Source organism: Anthonomus grandis, chromosome 22 (genome assembly GCF_022605725.1).
Source record: "Anthonomus grandis grandis chromosome 22, icAntGran1.3, whole genome shotgun sequence".
Classification (NCBI taxonomy): domain Eukaryota; kingdom Metazoa; phylum Arthropoda; class Insecta; order Coleoptera; family Curculionidae; genus Anthonomus; species Anthonomus grandis.
Genome location: NC_065567.1, coordinates 29,469,260 through 29,479,772, shown reverse-complemented (window position 1 = coordinate 29,479,772; position 10,513 = coordinate 29,469,260).

Below are 10,513 nucleotides of genomic sequence, written 5' to 3'. Positions count from 1 at the left end.
AAGTCTTCCAAAAAGCCCCGCTTCATTTAGCCTTCTTCTCACCGTCCGAGCAGACACAGAAATCCCCATTTCACTCATTTTTCCAGAAATATCTATAAAAGTTTTCTTTGGGTCGTTCATCGATATTCTTTTCATTACCTTTATAGCCCTTTTGGACAACTTTCTTGATTTTTCTTGCTTGTTGGCTACCGAAACATTTCCTCTCTTCAATTTTTTTAATTATTTTTGAAACAGTGTCTTTTAAAATGTTCAAATTTTTACTTATTTCAATTTGTATAGTTCAACTAATTTACTTTTTAAATCACTAGATAAGTATTTACACTTAGGCATGATGCCTGTCTTCACTCAAACAAAATCGTACCGTTAAATAGCTTGTAGTAAACAATTACTATGATTTTATTAAAGGTTTCCATACATTGGGCCACAGAGAAATAACTCCTCTTTCATTAAAACTAATAAACAACATTCATTTGCTTTAGCTCCATTGGAATTTCTTTATTTGCTGATAAGCTGTTTATTTATATTTTTGAGAGTTTTCGCATTGAGATATTTGCTGAATTTTATGAAAAAGTTTAAAGTTTCCATACTTTTGGCCACCACTCTATGTATGAACCATATATCATCAAGGTATATTTAATAAACTGTAGAATATACGTATAACATATACGATTCTGTCTGCTGACACAAGGGGGAAAATTTCGGCATTTAGAAAAAATGACACGAGATTTACATCAAGTTTTTAAACTCGATTACTACACCTCAAATATTTGATGAAATTCTTTAGAAAAATCACTGTTTTTTCTCCATATTATCCTATCTAATAACGCTGTTCTTATACAAAATATTTATACATAAAATTATATCAAATTTAAATAAACACTGTTATTAAATTAAATATTGAATATATATTTTGTGCAAAAACATTGTTTTTCATTAACACAACCCTTACCCCCCCACCCACCCCTAACATTTATCTAGTAAGAAATTCATTTAAAAAATCACCGTTTTTCATCCATGATATCCAATCTAATAGCACTGTTCTTGTATTAAATATTTATTAATTTAATATCATATTGTATCAAACTAATACACAAACTGTGTTATTAGATTGGATATTAATGTTGAAACCAGCTGTTATTCATGCATATTATTTTGGAAAATAATGATTTTTGAAAAGAATTTCTTACTGATAAGTTGTGTGGGGTGGGTGGGGGGCTAAGGGTAGGCCTAATGAAAAACGGTTTTTTTTTCAACAATTTATTGCCTGCCAAAAAAATTCTTTTTAAGAAAATTATAGGTGAAAAAAATTCATATATTTTTATGTATTTTAAAATTGCAAATAAATGGAAATTTAGTTTTTCAAGAAGAGTCAATCAATTTTGAAGAAATTTTAGGTTCTAAATAAATTTTCATGATCTAGGTTCAAAAGTTTTTATAATAAAACTACTGACATATTTATGAATCATATATCGTCAAAGTATATTTATTAAACTGTAGAATATACGTATAACATATACGATTCTGTTTGTATAAGGGAGAAAATTTCGGCATTTAGAAAAAATGACACGACACAACATATCTAGTTTTTAAACTCGATTACTACACCTTAAATATTTGATGAAATTGTTCTAAAAAATCACTGTTTTTTCTCCATATTATCCTATCTAATAACGCTGTTTTTATACTAAATATTCATACATAAAATTATAACATATTAAAATAAACAGTGTTATTAAATTAAATATTGAATATATATTTTATGCAAAAACATTGTTTTTCATTAATACAACCTCTACCCCCCCACCCACCCCAAACTTTTGTGCAGTAAGAGATTTTCTTGAAAAATCATTGGTTTTCATCCACGATATCCAATCTAATACCACTGTTTTTGTATTTTAATATTTACTACCATTTTATATCAAATTAATAAATAAATTGAGTTATTAGATTAGATATTAATGACGAAACCAGCTGTTATTCATGTGTATTATTTTGGAAAATAATGATTTTTGAAAACAATTTCTTACTGGTAAGTTGTGTGGGGTGGGTGGGTGGCTAAGGGTAGGCTTAATGAAAAACGGTTTTTTTTCCAGAAAATTATTGCCTGTGATAAAAATCCTTTTTAAGAAAAAGCTGATAAAAAATCAATTTTTTTTTCTATTTTTTATCGCAAATAAATGGAAATTTAGTTTTTCAAGAAGAGTCAATAAATTTTCCAGGAATTTTAGGTTTTTTTGGTTCTAAACTAATTTTCATGATCTAGGTTCAAAACTATCGTCATTATAATAAAACAACATATTAACATATCATGCGGTTTTTATACTAAATATTTGTATATAAAATTATATCAAATTTAAATAAATAGTACTATTAAATTAAATATTGAATATATATTTTATGCAAAAACATTGTTTTTCATTAACACAACCCTTACCCACCCCCCCACCCCAAAGATTTGTCTAGTAAGAAATTTATTTGAAAAATCACCTTTTTGCATCCATGATATCCAATCTAATAGCACTGTTCTTGTATTAAATATTTATTAACTTAATATCATATTATATCAAACTAATACACAAACTGTGTTATTAGAATTGATTTTATCGACGAATCCAGCTATAATTTATGCATATTATTTGGGTAAACAATGCATTTTGATAACAATTTCTTAATGGTAAGTTGTGTGGGGTGGGTGGGGGGCTAAGGGTAGAATTAATGAAAAATGTTTCTTTTTTCAAAAAATAATTACCTGAGAAAACAATGCTTTTCAAGAAAATTATAGGTGATAAAAAAATCTATGGTTCTTGTATTTATACTTTTTTTATATCCCTTAACTATTGGTGTATTAAGTTTTTCCTGATTAAAATGTTAAGTCTTCATTTTTACCACATTTTAGTTCTCCATTATCACTATCTTAAAAGTGTATTTTTGGTTTGTAGTTCGTATCTACTGTGTTCTATTTTTCCATTACAACCTGGATTCCTTTAAAATTATAATTTTCTTAAGTAATTGATTTGCTTGCATTGAGAGTGTATTTTTTTAGTATTTTTATTCCGTACTAGAAAAATTAATATAAAATTATGATTATCCATGACACTTAAGTCTAAAATTAATTTTTACATCTGAAATTGAATTTTTAGGTCTCTACCACCTATAACTTTTTTATTATTCAAATTTAAATAAAACAAAAGCTTTGTGTTATAAAAAAATTAAATATTTATTATTATGGCCTGAATCACTCAATTGTATCATCTATTATCTACTAAACCTCAATGTGTTATTTTTCTAAATTGCATTATTTCCCTTCGGTTTTTTTATGATTCTTGGGTCTGGACTAAATTTTATTGACTGGAAATGAGTTTTTTAGGTCTTTATTAATTATAACTTTTTAATTGAAATTTAAATAAGAAACAATATTAATTCAATTGATTACTCATACAACCTCAATGTATTTTTCTCAAGCAATAATTGCACTTTCTGCATTATTTCACTACAATGTTCTGAGATAAGTTTTCATGTCTGAAATGGGTTTTTTAGGCATATATCACCTGTAACTTCTCTATTAATTAAATTCAAATATAAAATTTCTAAAAAACGTTAACTAATTAATGTTATGACTAACAGGACGTCAAAAAGAGAAAATTCCTAATCCAATTTTAGAACCTTTAAAGCAATTTGTCGCAGCCAACACCCCGGTCAACTTTTCACATCTCATTGTTCAACCTAATTAGCAGGAGCCGCGAAATTTCAAAGAGCAGTGGTATAAAAAACAAACATATTGACAAAGTATTTAATTGGATCCATTCGTTAGTGGGTGGGCGTGTGTATGTATATCAAAGAGTTCTATTTCGGGCAACTCGACCGCATATAAACCGACAAGTGGCCGAGGAGAGTAATTTAAAGAGTTTACGTCAGCTGTGACAAATTGGACGCCATAGATCACGCGGTTAGGATTAAGTGAACTGAAACACTAGGGATGTTTTAGCACTGTATAGTAGTGGTTCAAGAAAACCCTCGCCCGATCCAAGCTTAATTCCGCTAATAAAAACAAATGTAAGTTTTTAACAATTTTTAAATTAAATATCTAAGCGGAAAATTTATCCTTTTTAACGTAAAATCCGGAAAGTTTTAAGCCCCACGGCCGTAAGAACTTTTATTCGGGCCGTCGAGAATATAATTTTACAAATTTCCTGCCGGAGGCGTCTTTTTGACCGACCATTTATTTCTCTCCCTTGGGATCTCTTATTGGCAGGAAAGGTTAATGATTTTCATTACTTAACAGTGAAAATTCTTACGCCCTCCTGCTGGGAGAGCTTTAAAATAAATTTAATTTTTTTTCAAATAATAACCATCAAAAAATTTAGTTTTGAAGACTGTGAAATTAGCCCCACTTCTAACACAGAGAGCACCCTTGAAGCTAATGGAAAAATCGAATTCTTATTCATATATCCTTATCTGAGTGTAAAAATTAGAGGAACATGGTAATAAAATTGGTTTTTTGGGTATAATTTATAACTAAGTCCCTTTGTTTGTTACGCCACTGGAAATTTTTTTTTAAAATTGGCTCTATCAGTATTTGACAATTCACTACAATAACCTGCAGGCGAAATTTAATTAGAATTGAGCTGGTCGATTAAAAGTTATGATAAATAAACAAATAATTATTGTTAACTTTGTTATTAAATATTTCTGAGAAAAACTTTATAATAATTCTCTATCACGTGCTAAATTAACGACGTTTAAACTGGACCACTATAAGAAATTGGTCCCTGTTAAATTTATGGCGAATGCACCGGGGTACTAAGGGATTGGCTGCTAGGGGTACAACGATTGAAAAATTCTTGATTTCCTAAGATTAATGCAAATATCTTTACAAAAGTAAATTCTCTTATATTGGATATTCTTAGTACACCACAAGCGGCCCATTGTCGGGCAAGAACCCAAGAAAAAATTCGAATTTCTTTATAAAACCCAATGAATAACCGCCGACTCCGTGTCAAATATGGGCAAAGGGGCGGAATTAATTCGTTTCCATTGTGATGGCAAAATGCTCAATAGAGATTCTATTAAAATTACACCATATACCTGTCAAGAAATTTTGGAAATCTGGCTTCGGTATAAATAAACCGTTGATAATTTTTGATGGGTAATCTGGTAGCTATTAAAACGATACGATGTTGAAAGGCATACCTGTTTTTATTTATTAAAGATCAGACACTGTGTCGAATCGGTTCTCAGCCGTTCACCTTTACGTTTCGGTAGTTGGCTGCTTTTAATATTTACTACTAAATTGGTTTAGAAAGTTTTTTTTTTCAAATAATTTCACTTGCTTTTCCTGTATTATTTGTCATTTTTCTAAATATTTTAAATGCATATTTTAAAATAGGTGTCAATGTGTAAATTATTCTTGTAATGTGTGTACAAATTTTCAAAATTTTAACTGAAGAACTTTTTGAGTTATAAGGGTTTTGTAAAATAGTAAAAATTAAAAAAAAAAAAAAATCTCCAAATTTTGACAATTTTTTTAAAAAACGCTTAAATAGGTGTTTAGTTAAATTAGTCAAAGAATGTGTATACAAATTTTCAAAATTTTATCTAAAGAACTTTTTGAGTTGCAAGCGTTTTGTAAAATAGTAAAAATAAAAAAAAAATTCTTCAAATTTTGACAATTTCTTAAAAAACGCTGAAATAGGTGTTTAGCTAAATTACTCAAAAAATGTGTGTATAAATTTTCAAAATTTTATCTAAAGAACTTTTTGAGTTATAACCGTTTTGTAAAATAGTAAAAATTAAAAAAAAAAAATTCTCCAAATTTTGACTATTTTTTGAAAAACGCTAAAATAGGTGTTTAGCTAAATTCGTCAAAGAATGTGTATACAGATTTTCAAAATTTTATCTAAAGAACTTTTTGAGTTATAAGCGTTTTGTAAAATAGTAAAAATTAAAAAAAAAAAAAATCTCCAAATTTTGACTATTTTTTAAAAAACGCTGAAATAGGTATTTAGCTAAATTATTTAAAAAAATGTGTGTACAAATTTTCAAAATTTTATCCAAAGAACTTATTGAGTTATAAGCGTTTTGTAAAATAGTAAAAATTAAAAAAAAAAAAAAAATCTCCAAATTTTGACTATTCTTTGAAAAATGCTGAAATAGGTGTTTGGCTAAATTAGTCAAAAAATGTGTGTACAAATTTTCAAAATTTTATCTGAAGAACTTTTTGAGTTATAAGCGTTTTGTGAAATATTAAAAATTAAAAAAAAATCCAAATTTTGACCATTTTTTAAAAAACGCTGAAATAGGTATTTAGCTAAATTATTAAAAAAAATGTGTGTACAAATTTTCAAAATTTTATCTAAAGAACTTTTTGAGTTATAAGCGTTTTGTAGAATATTAACAATTAAAAAAAATTAAAATTTTCCAAATTTTGACTATTTTTTGAAAAACGCTAAAATAGGTGTTTAGCTAAATTCGTCAAAGAATGTGTATACAGATTTTCAAAATTTTATCTAAAGAACTTTTTGAGTTATAAGCGTTTTGTAAAATAGTAAAAATTAAAAAAAAAAAATCTCCAAATTTTGACTATTTTTTAAAAAACGCTGAAATAGGTATTTAGCTAAATTATTTAAAAAAATGTGTGTACAAATTTTCAAAATTTTATCTAAAGAACTTATTGAGTTATAAGCGTTTTATAAAATAGTAAAAATTTAAAAAATTAAATAAAATTAGCCAAATTTTTACTATTCTTTGAAAAAAACTGAAATAGGTGTTTGGCTAAATTAGTCAAAGAATGTGTGTACAAATTTCAAAATTTTGTCTGAAGAAATCTGAGTTATACACGACTTGTGACATTGAAAAAAAATTTTGTCCATTTTTTAATAAACGCTGAAATAGGTGTCCAACCAAATTAACTGAGGTTTCTGTGACTAATTTTCAAATATCTGTCTAACCTGGTTTCTGATTTATGAGCTTTGTTTGGCACATCAGTTTAATCATTTAGTCGCCGTCGCACTTATTGTGTGTCTTATTTTGTTTCTTTTTTTTTCAAAGTTGAGCCTAACGTTTGATTTTCAGGATTGCCTAAAACATACTTACCATCTTTTTTTTTTTTTTTTTTTTTTTAAAGAGGTTAAAAAAATCTGCAAACAGACACCCCAGGCCGGCCTGGGGTAGTGTGGGGTTAAGGCTTTTCCAGCCCCGACCCACTAAAAACCATTCCTCTAGGTCAATTTTTCAAGGGAAAATGCACACTTATACATGATTTGTCAATTTTATTCAGGGAAGCACACTGATACATGCTTGGTCAATATTTTCAAGGGAAAATGCACACTGATATATGCTTTGTCAATTTTTCAAGGGAAAAAAATTGCACACTGATACATGCTTTGTCAATTTTTCAAGGGAAAAAATTGCACACTGATACATGCTTGGTCAATTTTTCAAGGGAAAAAATTGCACACTTATACATGCTTTGTCAATTTTTCAAGGGAAAAAATTGCACACTGATACATGCTTGGTCAATTTTTCAAGGGAAAAAATTGCACACTTATACATGCTTTGTCAATTTTTCAAGGGAAAAAATTGCACACTGATACATGCTTTGTCAATTTTTCAAGGGAAAAAATTGCACACTTATACATGCTTGGTCAATATTTTCAAGGGAAAATGCACACTGATATATGCTTTGTCAATTTTTCAAGGGAAAAAAATTGCACACTGATACATGCTTTGTCAATTTTTCAAGGGAAAAAATTGCACACTGATACATGCTTGGTCAATTTTTCAAGGGAAAAAATTGCACACTTATACATGCTTTGTCAATTTTTCAAGGGAAAAAATTGCACACTTATACATGCTTTGTCAATTTTTCAAGGGAAAAAATTGCACACTGATACATGCTTGGTCAATTTTTCAAGGGAAAAAATTGCACACTTATACATGCTTGGTCAATATTTTCAAGGGAAAATGCACACTGATACATGCTTTGTCAATTTTTCAAGGGAAAAAATTGCACACTGATACATGCTTGGTCAATTTTTCAAGGGAAAAAATTGCACACTGATACATGCTTGGTCAATTTTTCAAGGGAAAAAAATTGCACACTGATACATGCTTTGTCAATTTTTCAAGGGAAAAAATTGCACACTGATACATGCTTGGTCAATTTTTCAAGGGAAAAAATTGCACACTTATACATGCTTTGTCAATTTTTCAAGGGAAAAAATTGCACACTGATACATGCTTTGTCAATTTTTCAAGGGAAAAAATTGCACACTGATACATGCTTTGTCAATTTTTCAAGGGAAAAAATTGCACACTGATACATGCTTGGTCAATTTTTCAAGGGAAAAAATTGCACACTGATACATGCTTGGTCAATTTTTCAAGGGAAAAAATTGCACACTTATACATGCTTTGTCAATTTTTCAAGGGAAAAAAATTGCACACTGATACATGCTTGGTCAATTTTTCAAGGGAAAAAATTGCACACTTATACATGCTTTGTCAATTTTTCAAGGGAAAAAATTGCACACTTATACATGCTTTGTCAATTTTTCAAGGGAAAAAAATTGCACACTGATACATGCTTGGTCAATTTTTCAAGGGAAAAAATTGCACACTGATACATGCTTTGTCAATTTTTCAAGGGAAAAAATTGCACACTGATACATGCTTTGTCAATTTTTCAAGGGAAAAAATTGCACACTGATACATGCTTTGTCAATTTTTCAAGGGAAAAAATTGCACACTGATACATGCTTGGTCAATTTTTCAAGGGAAAAAATTGCACACTTATACATGCTTGGTCAATATTTTCAAGGGAAAATGCACACTGATACATGCTTGGTCAATATTTTCAAGGAAAAAAATTGCACACTTATACATGCTTTGTCAATTTTTCAAGGGAAAAAATTGCACACTTATACATGCTTTGTCAATTTTTCAAGGGAAAAAATTGCACACTTATACATGCTTTGTCAATTTTTCAAGGGAAAAAATAGCACACTGATACATGATTTGTCAATTTTTCAAGGGAAAAAATTGCACATTTATACATGCTTTGTCAATTTTTCAAGGGGAGAAAATTGCACACTGATACATGCTTTGTCAATTTTTCAAGGGAAAAAATAGCACACTGATACATGCTTTGTCAATTTTTCAAGGGAATAAATAGCATACTGGTTACATGCTTAGTCAAATTTTCAGGGTAGAATTACTAAACGTTAGTTAGTTAAGTCGAGTGTCACAGTTAAGTCACGTCAAGTCATAGTTCTTTATAATAAAATTATTAAACTAAAAAATTACATCTTAAAATCTAAAAATTAAAAAAACATTTAAAACGAAATTAATACATCACAAACGCAGTTGCTGCTTATCTAGGATTGGATGTTAATTTATTCAGGTCCCATAAAATTTGAGTTATTAAAACCTCTGTTTCAATTATAATATAAAGAGGAAGCAATTTCAATAAGGAAATTTAACGCATAAATTTCCTATAAAAAAACCCCTAAAAACCAAACCCCAAGTATAGATTTAACGAATTATAGAAAAAAAAAACCATTGTTTGTTCATTGTTTATTAGAACCTACCCATAATAATGTTTGACTATAGTGATCTGGTTTAAAGTGCAGATTTAGCGAATAAATCTGCTTGCCAATTAGAGAGCAAAATTTTAATAAAGAGGAAATTTAACGAATAAATTCCTTATAAAAAAACCCCAATATTTTAATAAATTCTAAATTCCCTTTTTATAAAACAAGTTTTGAAGTGCAAATTTAGCGAATAAATCTGCCAATAAATATTTTGTTTGTTATTTATTAGAACCCCTTATAATAATGTTTGACTGTCATGACATTTTTTAAAGTAAAAATTTAATTAATCAGAGAGAAAAATTTTAATAAAGTGGAAATTTAACGAATAAATTTCCAATGCCTCCCCCTGCTCCCTTGAAAAGTATTGAAACATAACCACATAGCAGAAAAATGGATGAAAGCACCAAGTCGAGGGTTCTGGCAGCAAGCCCCTTATTAGAGAGCAATTACAACGTACCGTAATACCTCAACAAGGAGCTCAACACCCCTAAGTCTTTTTAGTCACACCAAGTCCAAGGTGTATACCCCGGATCTGAATAAAATTGCCACGAGTACCGTGGATATTTACCAAATACAAACGGAATATTCATCAGACATGGTGAACGTATGAGGTTATGCTTCTTTTTAAGTGTTTTTTTTTTAAGTGTGAATTTAACCGAATAAATTCACGAGAGTACGAGAATTTTTATTTAAATTTTCCCTTAATAACTCCCCTTATTAGTTTTATTTCATTTGAGAGAAATATTAAAAGCTTTTCAAAGAAAATATTCGAGTGTTTTAAAAGGTGGAAATTTAACGAATAAATTTCCTTATGTATGTGTAGAAAATTTTAAAAAAATTTGAGAATTTATTTAAATCTGTATTTGTTTTATAACCCCTTAGTGATTTGATGTGAATTTAGTGAATAAATTGACTGTTGTTGT